This window comes from Numida meleagris, chromosome Z (assembly GCF_002078875.1).
Source record: "Numida meleagris isolate 19003 breed g44 Domestic line chromosome Z, NumMel1.0, whole genome shotgun sequence".
In the NCBI taxonomy this organism is placed as follows: Eukaryota; Metazoa; Chordata; class Aves; order Galliformes; family Numididae; genus Numida; species Numida meleagris.
In genome coordinates, this window is record NC_034438.1 from 40,677,330 (window position 1) to 40,701,534 (window position 24,205).

At 40.2% G+C, this 24,205-nt stretch overlaps 1 long non-coding RNA gene across 2 annotated transcripts in view; it reads left to right on the forward strand.

Moving 5' to 3' along the window:
* LOC110389876 overlaps window positions 1-24,205 on the forward strand; it is a 39,022-nt gene that overhangs the window by 10,932 nt on the left and 3,885 nt on the right. The window contains exon 3 of one of the 2 annotated variants that reach the window (XR_002433428.1): window positions 2,488-2,895. The exons of the other annotated variant lie outside the window; for it this stretch is intronic. This is a non-coding gene — a long non-coding RNA (uncharacterized LOC110389876). Of the gene's footprint in view, window positions 1-2,487; window positions 2,896-24,205 lie in introns of those variants that run through there. 2 annotated transcript variants of the gene reach the window in all.

Sequence of the window (24,205 nt, forward strand, 5' to 3'; positions counted from 1 at the left end):
TTTCCCTTTCCTGGGGCTTGGGTCTGTGGGTCCCCCGTCCCATTCGTCACGGAACCGGGCCGAATGCCCGTAAACCATTGACAAAGGCAACACTGTACCTGCAGCATAGCACAGCCCACGGCTGCTCAGGTGAGCTGGCGGGGACCTCTGACTCCTGGAATGCAACTCCTGCAATGGTTTCATGATCAGGATTAATACAAGAACAAAAAAAAAGCTAGTAGCACAAGCATAAACTCTTCCCTGCAGAAGTCTGGCAATCTGGCCAGACACATTTCAAGAACAGTGTATTTACTGTAAATAAAATAGTTTATTCTGGGAAAACTCTTCTGATAACAGTGGAGAGAAGTGGTGAATTTTTTGTTTCCTGGGGTCACCGTTCTCCTTAGAACCTTAGAGCTCTAAACAAACTTAAATGTTTAAATTTTGAGGGGGAGGGATGCGAGAAGAAGTGAGATGATTTCCCTTCAATACAGCTTGTTTCTTAGGGATTTCTAAAGCATACTTATTTCAGTAGACAATTTATCTGTACTTCTACTAATGAATAGAGAGCATGTTTTGCTTGAAGGAATCATGATTCTTCCCCTAATTTCAGCTGAACAATTTCAGGAGGAGGGACAGCAAACCATCCAGGCAGTGAGTCCCCCAGGCCATGGCTAGGTGTAAGAAGAGCTCCATACAGTCTTGGGAATTTTGCCTGTGCCACTCTGCATTATCAGGCATAGTGTGCAGGGCTCTGGAGGGGGGACATTTCAATCCTACCTACATGCAGATAACTGCATAGAGTTGTTCTGCAGGAAAGATGAGAAGGCTTCCTGATCACAGAGCCTCAGCCACGCCGTGCTGAAAGGGCCACCCAAATTCATGTCTCTCCTTTCTCTGATGCCAGCCAGCTGGGAGTGAGGCTGTGTCTGTGACATGCAAAAGAAATAGCTACTGGAAACAGGCTCAGATAACTGCCAGAGTTAGTATTCCTCTATTTCTGTATTATAATTTTAAAGTTCTAGGAATGATATTAAAATTACTTAAGTGCATTATGCATTCTTTCCTTCCTGCTGTTATCAAGTCTTCCCTGGTATGTGAATGATTAGTAATATAACAGAACCATCCCTATTTTTTTTTAAATCAACATTCTAACATTGAAGTACAAAGACGTGTTCTGAAGCAGAGGAAAAATATCTTCTATCGCTGTTGCAATGAATTAAGATGAAGCCGCTAAATATTGCCAGCAATAAACATGAGGCTTTTTTTCTTAAGATAAAACTAATTTACTTCTAATTATGATACCTGGTGGAAAATCACTGTGTTGACATTCAAATTTTCATATCCCTTAGATGGAACACACATACTTGTTAACTAAAAAAAAAAGAAAACAAAACCAGTTGGCTATCCTGTGTTTGAATTTGTAAGAGTAAGATGTAATTCTTATTACATTTCAAGAATAATTTGCATGTTACATAAAAGACAAGGCAGACATTTTAATTCAAGCAGACACACTAATGGTAATAAAAAGAGAATGTTCTAATTAAATTACAAATCCTGCATTTAAAGACCTTATTTAATGATTGTAATATTCACCTTCCAAAGCAATTTGTAATACAAAAAAGTAACTGGGAACAGTCAATGTCAAAACTGTTAGTGCTGCAGTTCAGTGTTACAGCTTTGAGTTTCTGAAGACATTTGTTTGCTTTACTTCCTTTAGAGGAATCCTTTCTGCACAGTGTTGGGCAGACCCAGGAGTCTCTATGCATAGGCTGATCTGTTTGAAGAGAATATCATAGGCATATCCTGTGGGTAGAGGTAGGGATGGAGAAGTCTAGCAGCCCTCTTTACCTGAAGAGGCTCAAGGATCACAGAATCATAGAATCACCAATGCTGGAAAAGACCTCTACGATCATGTAGTCCAACCACCCAGCTACAACAATTATTTCCCCACTAAACCATGTTCCTTAGCACCACATTTAAATGTTTCTTGAACACCTACAAGGATGGTGACTCGGCAGCATTCCTAGGCAGCCCATACCAGTGCCTGACTACTTTTTCAGAGAATAAATTTTTCCTAATATCCATCCTGGACCTCCCCTGCATGGCCTCTTTTCTCAATTATCTCAACTTGGCTGGAAAAGGTTCTTCTTAATGGGCACACTGAAGTGGTATTATTACACTCACTGTTGTGCCTACAAAATTTTCTAGGTCTTTCGTGCCATAGAGAAGGAGTGGATTAAGATGGTTTACTGGGATAATGCTGGATTTCAGAAAGGTTCTTCACTGAGAGAGCAGTGGGCATGGAACAGTCTCCCCAGGGCTGTGATCGTGGCCCTAAGTTGCTGGAGTTCAAGGAATGTTTGGACAATGCCCTCAGTTATGTAATCTGATTTTTGGGTGGTGTTGTGTGGAGCCTTGTGTTGGACTCAGTGAATCTTGTGGGTCCCTTCCAACTCAGGATATTCTGTGGATCTATGATTCAATTTTATTTTATTTTTTTCACAGATTAGAAACACTCCAGGACTGGATTTGTATACATTGAAAGCTAAACAACAATAAGGCTGTGTTTGTTGTTCATGTTTACTTGTTCAACGTCAGTTCATCTGGAAAAGTAAGCCATGTCTCGCCTTCATTACAGTTACTGAAACATCAGCTTTGTGTCTCCTGACATCATATTATGTACAAAATACAGATGTTCCTGCAATGTACTATAATCATCTGCAGGTAACTTTTGTCTTTCTTTCTACAGAAGAGAAATGAAGAGCTGATAAATGATTGCACTTTCAGATGAACTCATCATATGCACCTGCCTTTATCTGAATGTGCAATATAAAATTTTAATTAATACACATTTGTGTGAATATTTTGTATATATGTAGCTACTTACATATTCATATAAAAATTAGCAATTGTATTCATCACATTTCTCCATTTTATGCTAATGGTTGACCAGCAAGTTGCTAAACAAGATCCTGGCAGTGTAGGACAGCTCTTTCCTTTTGGCAACATTGGCTTCACTCCTTTCCCATAGTTTGACTTGCAGCGCCAAACTGGCAAGTAAAACCTGTTTGACTAGGTAAGTTTTACCGGTTTGACCTGTCAAAACAGGTAAGTAAAACAGGTAATTAAAAATCAATCACAAAAAGGAAGCATACAGAGAGCGAAAGCAAGACAAGTAACCAAGAGACAAGGAATACAGAGACATTGTCCAAGCATCTAGGAGTGAAGTTAGGAAAGCTAATGCTCAAGTGGAGTTGAATCTGACCAGGGATGTCAAAGACAACAAGAAAGGCATAGGTAAGTACACTGATGATGAAAGGAAGAGTTAGGAAAATGTAGGCCCTCTGCTGAAAGAAATAGAAGTTGTGAGTACGCAGGACAATGAAAAGACAGAGGTACTGAAAGCCTCCTTGGACACAATCATACTATCAAGATTAGCCTCAAGTAATACCAGGTCACCAGGGAGAAGAAAAATGGAGCAAGGAAGATGTACTCTTGATGCAAGAGGATCATGTCAGGAAATACTTAAGCGAACTGGATGTACATAAACTTCACAGGCCCTGATGGAGTGCACCCACAGGCAGGAGCTGGCAGGTGTCATTTTGAGGCCACTCTTGATAATCTTTGTTTGATCATGGCGAAAGGGAAAGCACCTGAAGACTGGGGGAAAAAAAATGTTACTCCTATCTTCAAAAATGGCAAGAAGGAGGACACAGGGAACTACATGCTAGTTAGCCTTACCTCAGTCATTGGGAAGGTAATAGAACAGCTAATCTTGGAAACCATATCCATGCACATGAATGATAAGAAAATCATCAGCAGGAGTGAACATACATTCACCAAAGGAAAGTCATGCTTGACCAACTTAACAAGCTTCTACGCTGCATAGATCAAACTGATGGATGACAGAAGTGCAGTGAATATTGTCTTGCTGGACTTCAGTAAGGCCTTCAACACTCTTCCCATAAAATCCTCATAGACACATTCTTGATGTATAGGCTGCATAGGCAAACATGGGGGTCAGCTGATAACTGGCTAAATGGTTAGGCCTAGAGTGTGGTGGCCAGTGCTTCAAAGTCTAATTAGAAGCTACTAACTAGAAGAGTGCCCTATGGGTCAATACCAGACGCAGTCCTGTTTAACATCTTCATTAATACTCTGGAAGAAGATGCTAAGTGCACACTCAGCAAGTTTGCAGGTGACACAAAACTAGGATGGAGTGACTGATGTATATGCCAGAGTCATGCTGCCATCCAGATGGACCTGGACAGGCTGGAGAAGTGGCCAAGCAGGGGACTCATGCAGTTCAACAAGAAGTGCAATGTCCTACACCTGTAAAGGGACAGCCCCAGACACCAGTACATTTTGGGGGTCACCCAGCTGGAAAGCAGCCTGGCAGGAAAGGACCTGGGGATCCCCGTGGACAGCAAGATTGTTCCCCTGCTGTAAAGAAGGCTGCAAAAGAAGGATATAAAGAAGGTTAATAATATCCTGAGCTGAATTAAGCAAAATATTGCTGGCAGGTCTACTCAGCCCCGCTCTGGTGAGGCCACTACGGAGGAGGATTTGGCTGTCCCATGGCAAAAAGATCATGTTATAGTCCCTAGAACAGGTGTATGAAGATGCACTTCAGAGACAGAAATCACAAAATACTCATGGTTATAGAAATGTTTTTTCTTCTTTCTTCCAATCTAAAAAGCAAAGGAAATAAGTGAGCATACCATTTTAATTTGGGAGATTTACCTTGCTTTTCCCAAGAAAAGTTCTTACTTTGTATTTTAGAACCAAAAGTAAAGTCAAGGTAGTTTGATCTGGCAGATTTTAACAAGTTCTGAGGCTGAGATTTGTTCAAAAGCCATAGTAATTAAAGGCTGAAGTAAGACACAAGTACAGGTTAGCCCACTGGCTACAATGCAACACCCTCACTATTGTGTTTGGGATTGAGCCTCCCTGCATTTCTCTTTTGGTGAACAAGCACTTGATGGTGCATTACAAACATAATACCCTTTAAACAAAAGTTTTTTTGGAGGGCGATTATATTACCTCTACTCTCTTAAAATTTATGAGCTGGTGGAAAATGCACTTCATAAGCTGAAGACCTGAAAGCCAAGCTCTCTTTTGTAACAACTGCTCTTATTTCATAGAAGGACTTTTCAGTATAGCAGCATTTATTATGTGCTTTTGTCTTGCCTGTTTGCCATCTATTCCCATCAATACCTGCCACCTGTATGGATTGCACAGTGAATATTTTAGACAGAAAATTTATTTAGTAGTTTAATCCTTGGGTAGTAAATATTAATTAGGCATTTAAATTATTGTTTTTTAAACAGTTTTGTGATATGGAGGACATGTTTTTTTGTCAGCTGCTCAACATTTATTTTAAACGTATTAAACTACCACAGGAATATTCAGTGCACGAAAACCTTTTCATGTTTGAGTGGATTAAATTTACAAGTCCAAAATGATGATGTAAATTACATTTACATAATTCATTCCTCACAAAGGGGAATTTGTTTTGCATGTGTAGCTGTTAATATATGCAACTGAAGATGGAAACATAGCACACTATTGTTGCCCACATTGCTAATTTGGACTAGGCAGAGTTTATACACCACTTCAGCCCCTTACCTGCCTAGTTGCTGTATTCTTCTTTCAGTAGCTGTTTCACAATTAAGTAGCCTGTACATGTGTTTTCAAATAAAAAAGGCTTTTCTAGGTAAACTCAAGCAGGCCTTGCTTTGGCTCTTCAGGACATAATAATTCTTAAAAATCTAGTATTAGTATTTTACTTATTAGCATAAATAGGAAAAGGCAGTGGGGGAGAAGCAAAGTAATTGAACAGAAGGCTAGGCACTAAAGTTTTTCGTTTCTGATATCAAATATCTGCAAGAAAAACTAAATATTATTTAGTAATAGAATTTGATTTAAAAAGACAAAAATTTTGCAAAGTTATATGGAGCCTCTAGCCAATCACCTAACATTGAATTTAGTGGAAGTTCTGTGGCTAAATCCCTCTGCCATTTTGAAGCCCCAAATCCCACTGTAATAATTTTCAGCACCTGAAACCACTTGTACATTTGGCAATTTTGTTAGCAATTTGTTTTGCAAAATCAAACACCCTTATTACCCTGATACTTGCTTTTAGAAAACATGCCTTGTGCTGTACGAACAATCAGTGATGTTCCTAAGAGCCACATGTATAAAATATACAGGCACTTCATATGATATTTGAAGGCCTGATCTTTAGTGAGTTCTGTTTGTTTAGATGTTCTCATGAAATCACACTCATTTTTCCCTTGTCACCCACTATTATCTTTATCTATCAACAGAAACACTAAAATTGCCTTCTCCTTTCTGCCATTAATCTGTTTGTTTATTAAGGAGGAAGAGAAACCAAACCCAAAGATGCCTACAAGCAGATAAAACAATGGCAGGCCAGGCATTTTTTGAGCATCTGAAAATGGTCATTAAACTGAGGCATATTTTTATCCCTCCGTTGATCTGTCTCTTTCAACACACGTACACAAATTTAATAATTTAAATATAAAATTATGCCATGTTCTTACATATTTTTTACTATTAACTCACGCAGATAGATAAATCAAACCATTGCTTAAAACGTATATCATCAAAAGATCTTGAACTATAATTATTATTACTATTATTATTTGTTACTCCAGCAGGTCTTTCTAGAACTTGCGATCTCCTGTATTTCATTGTTCCTGTGGTGGCACAGGTTTTATTACTAGTGCTACATCTTCATCTCTAATTTCAGATTTCAGATTTTCAAAAAAACACCCAAACTTCTACTCCCCTCAACAAACAAGCAAACAAACAAAAAACAGTCACAGTCATCTATGAAAACATAATAAAAGTGAACAAAATTAGACACTCATTGCTACCATTGCTCTATCCAATCTCAAACGTAAGTGAACTAAAACTACTGCAGGCTTATCAGGGTATAAGCTGATGAACATCTTCCATGGATCACCAGTCTAACTAGTGTGAAGAACAGTGAGAATATGTGTTAGCATCCTGACACAAAAATTTCCATCCTTGTATGTTCTTCTACAATGTCTGAAGAAGTCAGGTCACCACTGTCTTTCCTTGCTGCCTTGTTTATCTCCCAGTCTCAGTGGGGAATTATGCTCAGGTTTCCGCATGCACTTTCACCCATGGCCTTGCAGGGCCTCCAGTTAGGAACAATATTTATCACAGTTTTTGTATTTTTTTTCCTGGAAAACAGCCATAACATTGACATTAATGAAGTGTGCTGACATTTGCAGTTTAGGAGCATCTCAAAACAGATGCTATGTTAAATAGAAAGTAGATGTATTTATAGCCCAGAATATTTGGCAAAGCTTGCTTTAAGTAGGAGTTTGTCTCAACCAAGAAAAGACACAGTGAAAGATCATTCAGACCTTTCCAGGTCTGGAGGAATCATTATCAATGCACTTTGTCAGAGAACATTTTGGTTCACATGTATTGAGCTGATGAGTTCTACCTGCGGGTGTTTGTTTGCGTTAGGTTCCTCCAGTGCACTGGATTTTATGGCATTGGATCCTGGACCTGTGGCTACTGTCCCAGGACTTGTGCCATGACTTCTGGAAGGATCTAGGCAGCTGTGTACTCCCATCCATTCCTCTTAGTCATGGAAGGAGTGATGTCATTTGTCTTTCAGATAGAAGTCATAGCTATGGAAATCCAGTCAAGGAAATACATCCTAGAGACTGTAGACACAACCACCAGTAATGTGTCTGGTTGTGGTGGGGTTAATTTTCTTAATAGCAGCCTGCATGGTTATGTGTTTTATATTTGTGACCAAAACAATACATGTAATACATCAATGTTTTAACTGCTGCTGAAGAGTGTATGTGCAGAATCAAGGCCTCCTGTTTCTCACTCTGTTGCCTCAGAGAGTAGATACGGAGATGTGCAAGAGTTTGGGAGGGAACACAACCGGGCAGATGATTTGTACTAACTATTCCAAACCAGAGATGGGTGGTGAACAATTGCCTTTGTGTCACTTGTTTTGTTTTGTTTTCTTTCTTGTTTCTTCCACTTTTCCTTAGTGCTTTCAAATATTTTTATCTTGACTTAAGAGGTTCTTTGCTTGTACTCTTTTCTAATCCCTGATTCCACTAAGATGGGTAAAGAGAGGGGGTGTGAATGACTGGCTGTGTGGTGCTTAGCTAACAGCCAGTAATAATGATTCAATGAAGTTCAGCAATGCATCATACTAAAAAGGTGAACTTTCTGTTATTACTGAGTGGAGTACAGTAATAAGGGCGCGAGCTATGAGAAATACAGACTTTAAGCTCTCCAGTGTTACTCGCCATGTCTGCTTTTTTTTCCTGTTAATTACATAAAAATCATCAAGTGTTGCTCATAAATACTTGAAGTATGAGTGTAGAAGTGTAGTGTGTTGTTTTTGAAGATTTTAAGGATGTTGATTACAATAATTTTCAAGTAATGACTATAGGAGAGTTACAGTGCATGGTTCAATCTCTAAGGATTTCCTCTGGTGACAGAAAGGATTGAGAAGACACCACAGCTATGCAGAGCTGTGTAGAGGATTCTAACCTGAAAGCAAACTTAGGAACTCTAGATGATGATGTCAAGAGAAGCATCTTCTCTTCAGAGTTAAGTCAGATCTTTTGCAGTTGAATTTGAGTACGCAGATCAGCCTAACCCAGGCATGAGCACTGGGCCTGCTGGTAATGTGGTGGCTGATGTGTGGTGCTGAAATGTAGACAGATAAATCCTGGTGCCTTCAAAAACTCAGAAGTTCTGTGAGTCCTCCATGCTATCTCACACATGAGCATATTTATTTGGGCATGTGATGGGAGGCAAGAGACAGCTACTCACATTTGAGTGACACAGGTTACAATTTCATTGCAAAGTGGAGGACTTACAGAATGACCCAAAACCTGACTGAAGGATTTGCAGTGGTCCTAGATAACAAGATAGCTCTGTAAGAAGGCTTTAGCTGATGAACAGGAAGAAAGAGGATTTATATCAAGAGGATAGTAAATGCCCTGTTTAACTCTAAACTGCAGGGATATTATCAGGTGGGAAGTTTTCCTACAGTTCAGCTGGAGGTATTCAAAGTCAGAAAGTATTTCTGAGACTGTAAATGTGAAGCATTGTGAGCATATTTTAATAATACCAGGGAAAGTGCTGACATTAGGCTATCACACAGCACGAAGTAATCCTGCATATTCTATTTCCTCATCAGGAAGATCTGAGAGGTCCTTCTATTTCACTCCTGTCTTGAGGGACAGACTGACTCAAACTGGAGCTGTTCAAGCTCTTATTTAACAACCTGTAAATAATAAGCATATCCTTTATATGTTTAGAGCTTAAAAAGAGCCCGTTGGACAAAAGCTGGTTATCATACAAATTACGTTTTTGTACAATTTGTGCTCTCTCTCAAACTATATTGAAAAATATGGGCTGTGATCTGAATGCGATTCAGTGCTGTGTTCCCCTGCATTCTGCTGATGCTTTCTTTATGTGAGCTGAAATATCAGATGGCATCCACTCTCAGGGAAACTGCTAGTGGTCAGCCATTTGGAATAGACAGCAACAATGAGCAAACAGAGGCTTGTCATTAACTGGATTTTATTGCACAAAGAGTGATCAAAAGCTGGGATTTTCCTGGGCAGTGAAGTATTTTAAAGAGGTGACCTTGTTTGGGGGCAAAGTTATTTGCTGAATAATCCCTATGTCTCTCAGTCCCACTTCAGTTGGTTAATTTGCTAAAATAGAGCCATGATTGCATTAAAGTGCTCAAACTTCATCCAGAATGCTCCTGCTGTCTGGCAAATGAGCACATACAGAAAGGACACACTATCAGTCAGTATTCATAATGCAATGTGAGCAATGTCCGCATTGGCACTGGACACTCTTCAGAGAAGCATATGAAGGAGCAGAATATGAGGGAGTTGATAAACACAGGGCCCTAAGGAAATAACTGGAGATTTGCTCTCTGATCTGTGTGGGGACACCCTGCAGCATTGCTGTGGAAGCAGGCAAGTAAATCCAATAAAAATTGAATTCTGCATAAGGGTTACTTAAACCATTGATAAAGAAACCTTAGCTACAAAAGTTGGTGGAAAGTTTATGTTTGGGTGAAGCAAGAGTATTCAGCTGCAGAAGTGTGGATTTCCCATACTTAGTTACTAAGTTCAGCTCAACAAAGAACAGTGTTCAGAAGGAATACAAATGAATTAATCTGCCACCAGAAGACCTGGTTCAAAGTACAGTCAGTCTCATTCTTAAGGCCATGCCTTTCTTTTCATTTTCCAAGTATAGGGACCAATGCTACGCTTCACGCACTTTGCCTTCCAGATCTGTGAATTTACCCAGGGTAAAGAATCTGACTGTGAAAAAAGGAAAGACTTTATCTGGATCTCCCAAATCACTCAACTTCTCAGAAAAGTCTTTGTGATTTTTTTGTTTGTTTTGGTTTGGTTTTAATTATTATTATTAAGGGGAAGGTTTGAGAGAGGAAAGTCTTTGCATGCAGTTTCTCATCATTTCAAGAGCTTTTTTCATGTTAAGGAATTAAACTAAACAAACAAGACGTATACGTTTATTTTTTTCCCTACTACTTATAATTTTTTTCAATGAGACTGTATTTTTTTCTGAAATGTGGATCAGCTCTCCTTTGGAAGATTCTAACGAAATTTGTTGCTCTTACATAGCAAGCCAAAGTGAGTGTCGGAGCTCAAGAGCCTGAAGAGGAGTGTCCAACAACCTAAAGTTTTGTCTAAAATGAATAAACCAAAGGAGCTGGACCCTGGCAAAAACAAAGATATTACTCTGGTGTACTACAAATATAGCGAGGAAGGCTTCATGAAAGGATTTTGCTAAAGTAATATTGTTCTAACAGATGACTTTGTGAGTCTACAACTACGTTTCTCTTACTCTGCTACTGTTGAATAATGTCAGTGTTTCAAAATCCTCAGCTACAGCATTTGAACCTGGCATCCTTTAATCCTATAGCTCCCACCAATGAGCCTCTCTAGTCCCCTTCTTAGTATGGACTAGTGAGAACAACTGCAGTGTTTTCTATTTCTCTCCTTGTACTGCATCCAAAGCGTGAGGAGGTGACAGTGTTATCTTTTATTTTGAAGTGTTGTGTTTATGCAGAACAAGTGAGAGAAGCAACATACCACAGAATTACTTAAACTTTACAGGGCATTCTCAGGCTCTGGTAATGTTTTTAAGTGCTTTTAGTTCCTGAGATGCAAGTTGTTATAGAAATGGTAACTATTATTGATCCATCTCTAATTGCAGTTTTTGAAAAATCAAACCTTGGGACAGACACATTGCTCTGCATGGCAGAGCAACAAATCTTCCATTTTACAGCTTTTACAGAGAAAGAAATGATCCACAGCCCCAGTACAGAGTAAGCTGTACATTACAGTTTGAGGGAACAACACTGGAAAATGGGGAATAGGCAAGGAAAAATATCTGGAATGTACGCTTAGAAATAATAAAATAAGTTCCATTTAAATTCAGGATAATGAAAAACAAACAAAAATATAAAGCATGCAGGCAGCTCTGTGAAGATATATGCTTGGAAAATGACTGTTCTGATATGCATTGAAAAAATAATGGATTCCTTAACAACCTCCAAATGCCCACATGCACAGTTAAAAAAAAAAAAGGATATCTCAGAAAAAGCATTATTGGAGGAGGCCATTAATCCACTAAATAATGTGAAAACAGCTTGTTTGGATGGTTTTCCTAATAAATTCTATAGAGCTTTTAAAGGAACTCGGGGTTCATTTTGTGCAAAACGTTCAGCATGACCTTTGAGCACAGTGGGGAGCCAAGACACTTGGCAGAATTCTTGTTGAGCCTGATCATATCCAGAGGACTTTCATTTATTTGAAAAGGCTTTTCCAAAGGGCTTAAGTCTATTTTCTCACTACGGAAAATCATGTTCAGATAAAATTTGTTAAGAGATTATTTGATTGTTAGTAACTTACTTATGGCTTTATCATATTAATCAGAGAAAGTAACAGAAGGACTGATACTCATGAAATATAGAGAGGATTTTGTTGCCTTATCTTTTAAGTAATGATAATAGGCCTTTACATCTTCAGCAGCAAATCATATCAGTATTTTTAAAGGAAATATTGTTCCTAAAGATCAGAGAAACAGGAATTAGTTGAAGCACACTTTTTATGTCCTAGAAAGCTAATTTCTCAAAATAATAATAAAACTGCTAAAAAAGTATTTCTTTCAACATTCCCATGCTTGAAAAAGTGCTTGACAGTTTCAAAATCATCAAAATAACCTGTCCAAAATGCAAAATCCAATCGTTGTTGTTGTTGTTGTTGCTGTTGTTTTTGCTATAGTACAAAGTACAAGATATTTACAGCAGTAGTTTTTATAGACAGTTCAAACATGCTACAGAAATGCTTTAACTGACCTGAACAAAATTTTCTCTGAGTGAAGGACAGGACATTCAAATCCTTTCATTATGTTTTTCCATTATCTTTTTACAAACATGTTCCTTATACCCTAGGACAGTCAGCTCCTTCTCATCTTCTTACAAGGACTGAGAACCATATCCACGCATGGTCCATAGCAAGGGACTAAAGATTTTACTTGAACCTATGTGTCCAAAGGTTTTTTTTAGCCTGGACCATCTGCTTTCTTTTTTTCTGATTTTTTTTCCTCACGTGAAAATATAACAACAACAAGAGATTAATGCATAGGAAAAAATCCTTCTTCAATCTTTCTGTAGCTCCAACTCTTTTGATTGTTCTTTCTGTTTTCCGTTCCCTCTTCCCCCTTCTTGTCTTTTCCCTTGTTTCTTTTATTCCCTTCTGTTTCTCTCTGTCACTATTCTCTTCCTTGTCTCCCAGACTTTTCTGCTTATATATTCTCTCTAACTTCACTTCTTGCCTTGTGCTCCTGCTCACAGTTTTCTTTTCTCTCCACACGCTCTTGTATTGTTCTCTCTTGATAAGATACAAAGCTGCATGGCAGTCATCCTTTTGTTGCCATTTATTTTTTCCCCTCTAGTTAACAGCGTATCACAAAAGGAGCAAAATTACAAGTGACAAATACCTGTATGTTTCACATACTTTTAATATGGTTTTTATTTTAATAATATCTGTAGCTATTTTTCTTTTTAATAGTACCTGATAGGTAGCAACGTAAATTGCTTGCAGAAGACTTGTGCCCTAGAATATGAAGGTCACATAAATGCTGAAAAATTTTAATTAATGTGATTATGAAGAAAGCTTTACAACTACCTGATGAATTAAGCCAGTGCAGCAAGGCCAAACTGTACCAGCAGATAACATGAAACAGGCACTATGTGTTTGCCTCTGTTTGTGAGCTCTGATGCTTGAAGGTAATTATTTGTATAATTATCATTAACATTTTTTTTTGTGACTGTTTTAGAAGGAACATTCTGTTAGCATCCTTTTTCTACGGTCAAAAATGCTATGCATATCACAGTAGGCAGTTTTCTGTTCTTTGCCCTAAAAAATCCCTTAGGTTCCTTAACAAAGCAAATTGGAAATAAAAGCAGGCAGAGCAAAAACAAATTACAGTAATGACTTAATTGGACTGTGGAGAATATGCATAAAGCATGCGCTAGAGGAAGGAAGGACCGGTATATCTTCTTTAAACATGATAAAAGCCACCAGTCCATGAACTGCACCACTGACAATGCTAGCTGTACACAGCCTCTCCGGATTTCACAGCATGGCACACTACTCAAGAGTCACCCTTCTGGTTACCATGTCATCAAATCCTCAATACACTCTTGCATTGCTATAGCTCCCAGTGACAGTTTTTCTCTTTTAGTAAAATCTGACTGTCTAAAATCTGGTTGTTGAAAAGTTACATTTGGAAAACCAGTGGAGAGAATTCCTTAGTTTTGCCCTGAAATCTCAGTTTTTCAGAGTTTGGTATCATTTTCTGAGAGTCTTCAGGAAAAAAACAATAGAAATGTAAGATTTTATTCATAAGTTTAGACATGGTTTAATTAACAAAAAATGCTAGTTTCTTAGTCCTGTGTACAAACACATTTACTGTTGCTATTTCAAGATCTTCCTTTAGAGGCTTCAAAATGGCCAAGTCAAACATCTAAGCTCACCCTATGCCTGTTGCATGTAAACCCATTCTTTTCAGATTTCCCTGACAGTGGCATCTCCAGCATCTACATAATTTATATAATTTCTGTTCATGTGCTTGCAGCATTATAAATGACAGACAAGTAAATCAATGTTCTGCATATACAAATCTATTACTTCATCATCTTACAAGGACTCATCACATCCAAAGTACAAGTTTAACCCAAAAGCTCAGCAGAACTGATCGGTATTCATCTTCTTACTCTACTTGGCTTCGAAACAAGCTTTACCTTTTGGTGGTTCCTTGACATAGCAGTAGACTGGAAAACTTAGTAATGCTCAGCATGATCTGCACCCTTCCCTCTCCCCTTTTATTGACAGTTAGCAGTTACACAAGCTTTTAATCATATATTTACATGGGAGATAAACAAATACTCCCTATTCAACAGCATTTAACAGTAAGAAAGGAGAAAGAGAAGGAAATTCAGCACTGAGCTGAGGAAAGCTCACCACCAAGAGATGAGTGTGTCTATGTGGCCATTATGAAGGTCAGCCGAAGAGGGACTAATGCCTATTTAATTGTCCAAAATGTTGAACTGTAAACTGAACTGTGAGAAGGGAGTAGAAAACAGAAGGCAATGAATCTAATGGGCTCTTTTGTCCTCAGTTGGGAGGACAAAAGTGGAACAACAACTTGAAGCTTATCAGAGAAGTGGGACAGGAGGAGATAGGTAAAAAGAAAGAAGTTTCAGAACGTGGCATGAGTTTCTAAAGTAGGTGAATTTTGCATCATTTTCAGAGAGTGAAAAGGATGGAGTTGAGTTTTGAATCAGCCAGAGAAGACAAGGTAACAACAGACCAAGGAATCTTCTATGAAAGTCTAGACAAGTCAGAAACACTATTTAGCTGGTGTTGAAGCTGAGGGTTTTCCACTGATGAGTGTTTTCAATAATATCTCTCTTTGGGTTCAAGAATGATTACAGCAGCAAACCTATATGATGAAAAATGAGTGCCCTTAATATTCGATCATTTTCTCTCAGATGTCATTTTCAATTCTCTGATGGTTAGAGAGTCTGAGCTTGGAAAGTTAACAATGAAATACCAGGAAGTAAAAAGTGAGGTCACTCCCACAGAGCTCACAGTCTCAAACATTTCTAGGGCATTCCTCAACACAGTACCTGTGTGAAGAGATGTTGTGGCAGACCAAAAGAAAATTGTTCAGAGAAGAAAAATGAATTCTACCTCTGAAGAACATTCCCAGGCATCTCTCTGTTTTTCTTGTAACAATGATATTTTTGAAACTAGACAATGGTAGAACTTGGGAAAAAATGTCAGACAGCAAACTTAAATGTATACGGATATAAGAGATTCCCAGTGAGGGATGGAGGAAGTTTTCAACATTTATATGAATTGTAACACTTCTTATTACAAATGTACCATTAAAATTGTCTGAAAGGTAATTTCAAAATAAAAATTTTATTTTCTTTTGCATCATGAAAAAAACCCCATAGTTTTAAATAAATTAAATTTTATAATTATCTGCACTACGTTTTAACCCCCAGGAAAAGGCACAGCCCCAAGGAACCACTCACTCCCTACCCCCAGTGGTATAGTGGAGAGAGTTGGAGAGGTAAAAGTGAGAAAAATCATGTATCAAGATACAGAAAAGGTAAAACAAAAGCTGTGCACACAAGCTCAGTACTTTCCACGGGCAGGCAGATTTTTAAATATTAACAGGAAAGTAGAGCTCATCTTTCATAGATGTTACTTGGAAAAAGAAATGCTGTAACTGAACATCTACGTCACCTTCTCTTTCTCTCCACTTTTGCTGCTGAACCTGACATCATATAGTTTGGGATATCCCTTTGGTTTATTTGGGTCAGCTCTCCAGGCTGTGTCACCCCCCAGACACTTGTGCACTCCCAGCCTCCTTGCTTGTGGCACAGTGTGAGAAACAGAGGAGACCTTGACTCTGTGCAAGTACTGCTCAGCAACAACTAAAACATCAGTGTGCTGTCATCCCTGTTCTTATCACAAATCCAAAATATCACAGAGTCATAGAATGGCTTCTGTTAGAAGAAACTTTAAAGATCACTGAGTTCCAGCCTCTCTGAGATGAACAAGGTTGCCAACCACTAGACTGGGCTGCCCAGAGCCTAATCCAGCCTGGCCTTGAACACCTCCAGGGATGGGGAATCCACAGCTTCTCTGGGCAGCCTGTGCCAGTGCCTCACCACCATATGAGTAAACAATTTCTTCCTAACATCTAACCTAAATCTACCCTCTTTTAGTGTAAAGCCATTCCTCCTCACCCTGTCACTACTGGACTGTGTAAATCATTACTGCCATTCCTGCTTATAAGCTTTCTTCAAGTATTAGAAGGCCTCAATGAAGGCTTCTTGGAGCTTTCTCTTTTCCAAGCTAAACAAGCCCAACTCCCTCAGCCTTTCTTCATAGGAGAGATGCTCCAGCCCTCTGATCATCTTTGTGGCCCTCTTCTGGACCTGCTTGAACAACTCCACACAGATGGGGAGAATCACTTCCCTCTCTGCTGGCCACCCTTCTCTTGCTGAAGCCCAGGAGACAGTTGGCCTTCCAGATTGCAAGTGCACACTGCTGGCTCATGTCAAAGTTTTTGTCCACCAGAACATCCAAGTCTTTCTCTTCAGGGCTCCTCACTGAGATGAGTTCTTCTCCCAGTCTGCATACATGTCTGGGATTGCCCTGACTCAAGTGCAGCACCTTGCATTTGGCCTTGTTGAACAGCACAGGTTCTCATGGGCCCCATAAGATAGCAAACACCATAGAGGTTGCTATGAAGAGAATTGACTCCATATTAGAAATCTGAGGTGCTCAATAAGTGCTTGGCAGGTGACACGGACTCCTGGAGGGAAGAGGGGCCAAGAAAGCTGATTGGTATTCAAGGACCATCTCCTCCAAGCCCAGAAGCAGTGCATCCTGAGAAAAAGGAAGGCAGGCAAGAATACCAGGAGGCCTCTGTGGATCAACAAGAAGCTCCTCGACTTACTTAAGCCCAAAAAGAAAGTCTACAGGGAGTGGAAGCAGGAGCTGGTTACCTGGAAGGACTACAAAGGAATTGTCTGAGCAGCCAGGGATCAAGTTATGAAAGCTAAAACCCAGACAGAATTAAACCTACCAGGGACATCAAGGGGAACAAGAAGAAATTCTACAAGTACATCAATGATAAAAAGAAGGTCAGAGAGTGTGTGGACCCTCTCCAGAAAGAAACTGGAGACCTGTTCATGAGGGATATGGGGAAAGCTGAGGTGCTTAATGACTTCTTAGCCTCAGTCTTCACCAGCAAGGGCTCTAAACACACTGCCCAAGTTGCAGATAGCAATGGTAAGAACTTGGAGAAGGTAAATCTACCTGCTGTAAGTGAAGAAGAGGTTCGAGACCATTTAAAGAACCTGAAGGTGCACAAGTCCATGGGACCCAATGATATCCATCCATGAGTTCTGAGGGAAGAGTTGGTTGAATGCAGCATCCACTGCATATAGTTCTTCCCTCAGAACTCATGGATGGATATCATCGGGTCCCATGTCATGCCTATACTTCATGGCTGGAAATACTAGCCATGCACTTGCGGTCGTGTTCGCGGTCGCACTGTAACGGGGCAAGGCTTTCTGAGCATGGGGAGGGGGAAATGTAGTAGGCGGAGAATCTGCGCATGGGATGTAACGCAGTAGGACCTCCCCTGCTCTGTTAGTAGGTGAAGACAATGGGCGTTGACAAGGCTAACGAGGCTATATAAGACACTGTAAAGTTACAATAAACGCCATTTTGCTGTTCACCACATTGGTGCGCACGTGCAGTGAATGGCCGGGGACTGGGGAGTGGTCCCTACGAGCAAGGGCTGACAAGTAGGACTGAACTAGCTGCGGGACAAAAGGCAGCAGCTGAAGTTGCCAAGCCACTATCCATCACATTTCAAAAATCATGGCAGTCTGGTGATGTTCCCGCTGATTGGAAAAAGGGAAAAATAACCCCCATTTTCAAGAAGGGAAAAAAAGCAGATCCAGGGAACTATGGGCTGGTCAGTCTCACCTTTGTGCCTGGCAAGATCGTGGAGCAGATCCTCCTGAAGGCCTTACTAAGGCACATGGAAAATAAAGATGATGTGACTGGTGGTAACCAACGTGGCTTCACCAAGGGCAAGTAATGCCTGACAAACTTGGTGGCCCTTTATGATGGAGTTACAGAATCAGTAGATAAAGGAAGAGCAACTGACATCATCTACCTCGACTTGTGCAAAGAATTTGACTCTGTCTTGCATGACATCCTGGTCTCCAAATCAGAGAAAAATGGATTTGATGGACAGACCACTCTCTGGATAAGGAATTGGCTGGATGATTGCACTCAGAATGTTATGGTCAGTGTCTCAATGTCCAAGTGGAAACCGATGATGAGTGATGTTCCTTAGGGATCAGTGTTGGGACCAGTGTTACTTGACATCTTTGTAGGCAACATGGACAGTAGGATTGAGTGCACCCTCAGCAAGTTTGCAGATGACACCAAGCTGAGAGGTGCAGTTGACATGCAAGGGATGCTATCCAGAGTGACCTGGACAGGCTTGAGAGGTGGGCCCATGCCAAACTCATGAAGTTCAGCAAGGTCAAGTGCAAGGTCCAGCATCTGAGTCGGGGCAGCTCCAAACACAGATACAGGTTGGGCAGAAAATGTCTTGAGAGCAGCCCTGAGGAGGATTTGGGAGTGTTGGTTGATGAAAGATTCAACATGAGCTGGCAATGCGCGCTTGCAGCCCAGAAGGCCAACCATATCCTGGGTTGCATCAAGTGTGACCAGAAGGTTGAGGGAGATGACTCTGCCCCTCTGCTCTCGTGAGACTCCACCTAGAGTACTGCGTCCAGTTCTGGAGCCCCCAACACAAGAAGGACATGGAGTTGTTGGAGTAGGTCCAGAGGAATGGCCACGAAGGTGATCAGAGGGCTGGAGCACCTCTCCTACAAGGACAGGCGGAGAGAGCTACGGCTGTTCAGCCTGGAGAAGAGAAGGCTCCGAGGAGACCTTATAGTGGTCATCCAGCACCTGAAGGGGGCCTACAGGAAAGCTGGGGAGGGACTTTTCATAAGGGCAGGTAGTGACAGGATGAGGGGAAATTGTTTTAACTGGAAGAGGGTAGATTTAGACTAGATATCAGGAAGAAATTATTTACTGTGAGGTTGGTGAGACACTGGAACAGGCTGCCCAGTGAGGTTCTGAATGTTCCATCCCTCGAAGCATTCAAGGCCAGGCTGAATGAGGCTTCGAGCAACCTGCTTTAGAGGGAGGCGACCCTGCCTGTAGCAGGGAGCTTGGAACTAGGTGATCTTAAGGGTCTCTTCAACCCAAACCATTCTATGATTCTACGATTCTATGATTCTGTGATTCTATGATTCTATGATTAGATTACATAACTGATACCTTCTTTCACTCCTGAACATTATAAAGATGCTAATTTATAAGCTCAGCAAACAAAACAAATGAACTAACAAAGCTGCTGTCTTTACAAACTTTTCATCTGTGAATAAACTATCCTTGTTGCGCCTTTTTACTTCCAGTGCCAGTCACGTACATTTTCAGCCTTAGCCTTTCTAGGCTTGTGATGAAGAAGCTGACATTAACTCTAGTTAAAACAAAAGCTTCTCCAAACCATTCTTACTGATGCTAGAATGATAGAAAAGTCTCTTAAGAAAACTCTATAAACTACAAATTCAGATGCCAACCCACTGAGAGACAGTTGGATGTGGCAGAAACAGTCTCATGGGCTCATCTGTGACTTCAAATGAGAACTTTGGCTCCTTTTGTTGTCCAGTAGTGTAGCCAACCAACACAGATCTTGCCATGGTATAAAAAACATGGATCACAGAAGTGAAAGGGAGAGATCATCTGATTGCTTTGCATTGTTTTACGTGTAGTTGAGAGCTATGCTATATTAATAGAATGAAAGTGCAGTGCATTTACACTCTTGTCTAGGAAAATAACTAGATTTTATTTGGAGTTACTCTATACTACATCATTAACAGCTCATTAATTTGCACTACCTTTATTTTATCCAAGATAGCACGACTATGATTACTATTCTGTGCAATGATTTCTGTTGTTCCCTTGATCTCTACATGTGTTGTTCTTCTATTTCATTAAAAAAATGAATCAAAAGCCCTCTGTAGATGCATAGCCTGTTTATTTGTACGATACAGGGTAAAATGGAGATAAATGACTTTCATGGTCCTATGAAACTAATAAACTCAGATGTATACCTACTGTGTTTCTGAATATGCTTTGCTACAGTTGGTGTGTCAAGTAAGGCGGTCATTTCATCATAAGCAGGAAAAGACATCTAGCAGCAATTTGTTCTGGGGCATATAAATGTAAGAGGCTCTTCCAAGAATCTTAAATGAAGTCATTTTTCAAGAAATAACAGTGGAAATGTACAATACCAGAATAGTTCCTGGGTCAATTGTACCAAGACCTCAAGATTTGTCCTTGTCTCTGCAATGTCTATATTGGTAAAGGCAATCTGCAAAGGGAAGGCTTTTTATCTTTTGAAAAACAGTGTCCTCAGTGCTCTTTCTTGAAATAAACAAGGGAAAGATTTGCTATTTTCCTCTGCTTTGGGCAGCACTACAGATCAGACTTAGCTGGTTCTTTCTTTAGTAGATTCAAACTTGTCAGATTAATTATTTTCTTCGTTGTTACTGCTGCAAAGTCACATAGGTCCTAGGAATTAAGCTGGTTCTCTGTTCAGTGGTTAAGAAGTTAACCTGATTGGATGTGCTCAGAACTATAACTAGAATAATTATTTGTGAACAAGTACAAAACACAGAAGAAATCAAGTTCACTCTCTGCCAATGCCACATGTGGTTCTAGTGGAAATCAAATACACTGAAGAATATTTTTGTCACAGAATTAAGCACACATACGTGAACATATACAAAGTGCAGAAGCCATATATCACCATCATAGGATTTTTCTGGTGTAGGATTACAGGAGATGTTTGCAGAGTCCCTGTCTCAGAGAATAAATCAATCTAGATGTAGCTGAAAGAGGATTTCAATTGCTATTGTAGGAACAGTTTAAATTAAGAAGGTTCTCAGGGTGACCCTTATTGCAGGGGCAAGTTCTGCACTATGTTAGAAACCTACTGAACCCTCAAGGAACTGCAAAGAACTGAGAGTAACAGCAATGATTAGCTAAAGAATTATACTATTCTAGTTGTTGAGATATACTCAGGCATGGAGAAAAAAATACTCCCAATGCTAATATTTTTGAAGGAACCTTAAACAACGGCCTTCACAGAAGGGAAAGATATCACTGTTTTTTCTTGTATATCTCTGAAAAGAAAAAGAATACAGAGAAAACTCTATAGTGAATTAGATCCACATTCTTATCCTTTCCTTTTGGTCTTTATTTGGCAACTTTTTCAGTGGAAACTGTCAACTTAAAGACTGCATGGTGGAAATGCACCTTTGAAACTGACTGAAAATACCTTTGGAGAATATGTTCCCTTTCATGTTCAAGTGGAAATGTTTTTATGAGCAATGTTACAGAAAACAGAGACTTTCTGATGCAAGGCCTAGCTGGTAAGATCTTCCCCATTCCCTTCCAAGACTTCAGCTGACTGATTATGAACATGCATTATAGACCTCACAGAATCTCATTAGGAAAAACGAAGATGTAAGAAAGTCAAAATCTAACTGATCTTGTCTCAACAGCATGTTGTCTCCACCTTTGAGCCTTTCAGGTTTTTCAGAAGTGTTCTGTGTGTGGTTCAGTTCAGGTTTCTGGAGGATGGGTGATCACATTCCTTTGCCTTTTCTGAACAGCTCTGAGAGATGAGACGAGCCCAAAGGAGGTAGCAGGTGCTTTGCCTCATATTATTTGATAAAACATTTCTCAGCTGGACTGAAAATAATGGAGTGACCCTCCTCATTTGGAGTTTGAAAAGCTATACCCATCGAGTCTCTTTAAAAGAGCTTCAAAAATAAAATATAGGCTCTTTAAATTCACTGCAAACAGTATACTGATCTGCGGAGTGGATTACTTTTAGCAATAAGTTTTAAGCTCTTGAGTAGTGTTGTTAGTATTTGGAAGGCAAGGAAGGCTCTTCGTGCTTCCCTACTCCCTGTAAATAAGTGTGCCTGACATTGCAACCAATGGCCGCTGCAACAGAAAACAGAAACAGTCACCTACCTGAGTAACATTTCATAAGAATGAATTTTATCATTGCTTTCTCCACAATATAACATCTCCCTCTCCTATCCAAGAGCATGATTTTCTAGAGCTGCTACTAATGGAGCATGTTATTGTTAATACGTTTTTTCTTTACTCACTTTAAAACAGTGAGCTGACTTCTCCCGCTCCCCCTCACCACGACAATGCATCTAAGGAAAGCTCCACCAGAATGTGAGGGCAGTTCACAAGCATCAATATAGATGACATGCTGAGAGCTGGGCTGGTGGTGGAGATAAAAGTAAAACAGACTTTGCTACTGTTATTAGTGCTGATATTCAGGGTTATACATGAGCTGTGTAGCCACTCAGAATCCTTTAGTCCCTCTATTATCTGCAGCCGAGTAGCATGGGGTTACTGTGGAAGCGTGCACAACATTCTCCCCACAACGCCAGCTGCTGCAGCATCTATATCTATGTTTATTCACAGAATTGCAGATTGGTTGAGATTGGAAAGGATCTCTGAAGATTATCTTGTTCAACCTTCTGCCCAAGCAGGGACACACAGAGCACATTACCCAGTGTGCCAGTGGTTTCTGAGTACCTCCAGGCAAGAGGATTCCACAACCTCTCTGGGCAGCCTGTTCCAGTACTCTGTCATCCTCAAAGGAAATAAATTTTTCCTCACGTGCAGTCAGAACTTCTTGTGTTTCATTTTGGGCTCGTTCCTTCTCTTCCTATCACTGAGCACCACTGAGAAGAGTCTAGATTCATCCTATTGACATCCTCCCTTCAGATACTTTTATGTGTTCATCAGATCCTTCTGAGCCTTCTCTTCTCCAGGATAAACAGGCCTGGTTCTCTCTGTCTTTCCTCATAGGAGAGATGCTTCAGTCCCTTCATCATTTTAGTAGCTCTTCATTGGTTCCTCTCGTGGAACTCCAAGTCTCTCTGGTACCAGACAGTCCAGCAATGGACCCAGTACTGCAGATGTGGCCTCACCACATCTCACATCTCACTCAGAGTAGAGGGGGAGGATCACCTCCTTCACCCTGATGGCCACGCTCTATTTAATGCACCCCAGCATGCCACTGGCCTTTCTGTCCACAAGAGCACACTGTTGGCTCATGGCCAGCCTGTTCTACACAAGAAAACCCAGCTTCTTCCCTGCGGAGCTCATCTCCCTAGACTGTACAGATGGATGCGATTATTCCTTCCCAGGTACAGGACCCTGCACATGCCTTTGTTATATGTCAAAATGTTCCTCCAGCTGGTCAAGATCCTTCTTAATGGTGGTAACACAGCACTCTAGGGTGTCAGCCACACATCCCAGCATATTATTCCATAATTCATTCTTTTACTACTTTTACTATTGTTATTGTTAACAGGCAATAACTCCCTTCATCAGAATCTACAAAGATAACAAGTGATTTGGAGGAATTGATGGGCATCATTTTATGAAAATATTGTTTTCAGTTATTCAAGTTGCCCACAGTATCTCAATTAAAACAGACTATCTTGGCCAAAGAATGTCATATTTTTACATTACCTGGAAATGGAGGGCAATTAATAAAGATATTTAGCCTGATATTTTGTGCAAGAAACAATACATATACCACATGTATCCAAATGAAAATGCTAGATAGTTTTATCCCTACAAGTTTTTTTTCTGAAGGGCTTTCACTGATTGCGTTCTGCCACCTAGAGATCTGAGAAGGGAAAAAGTCAAGAATTCTCTGGTTATGTTGGAAGTAGAAACAGAGAATACTTCATTTGACTTTAGGTGAGTTGCTCACAATAATAGTGTTTAACTTCATGGATGACTTCTTTTTCTCCTCTCCTCTCCTCTCCTCTCCTCTCCTCTCCTCGCCTCTCCTCGCCTCGCCTCGCCTCTCCTCGCCTCGCCTCGCCTCGCCTCGCCTC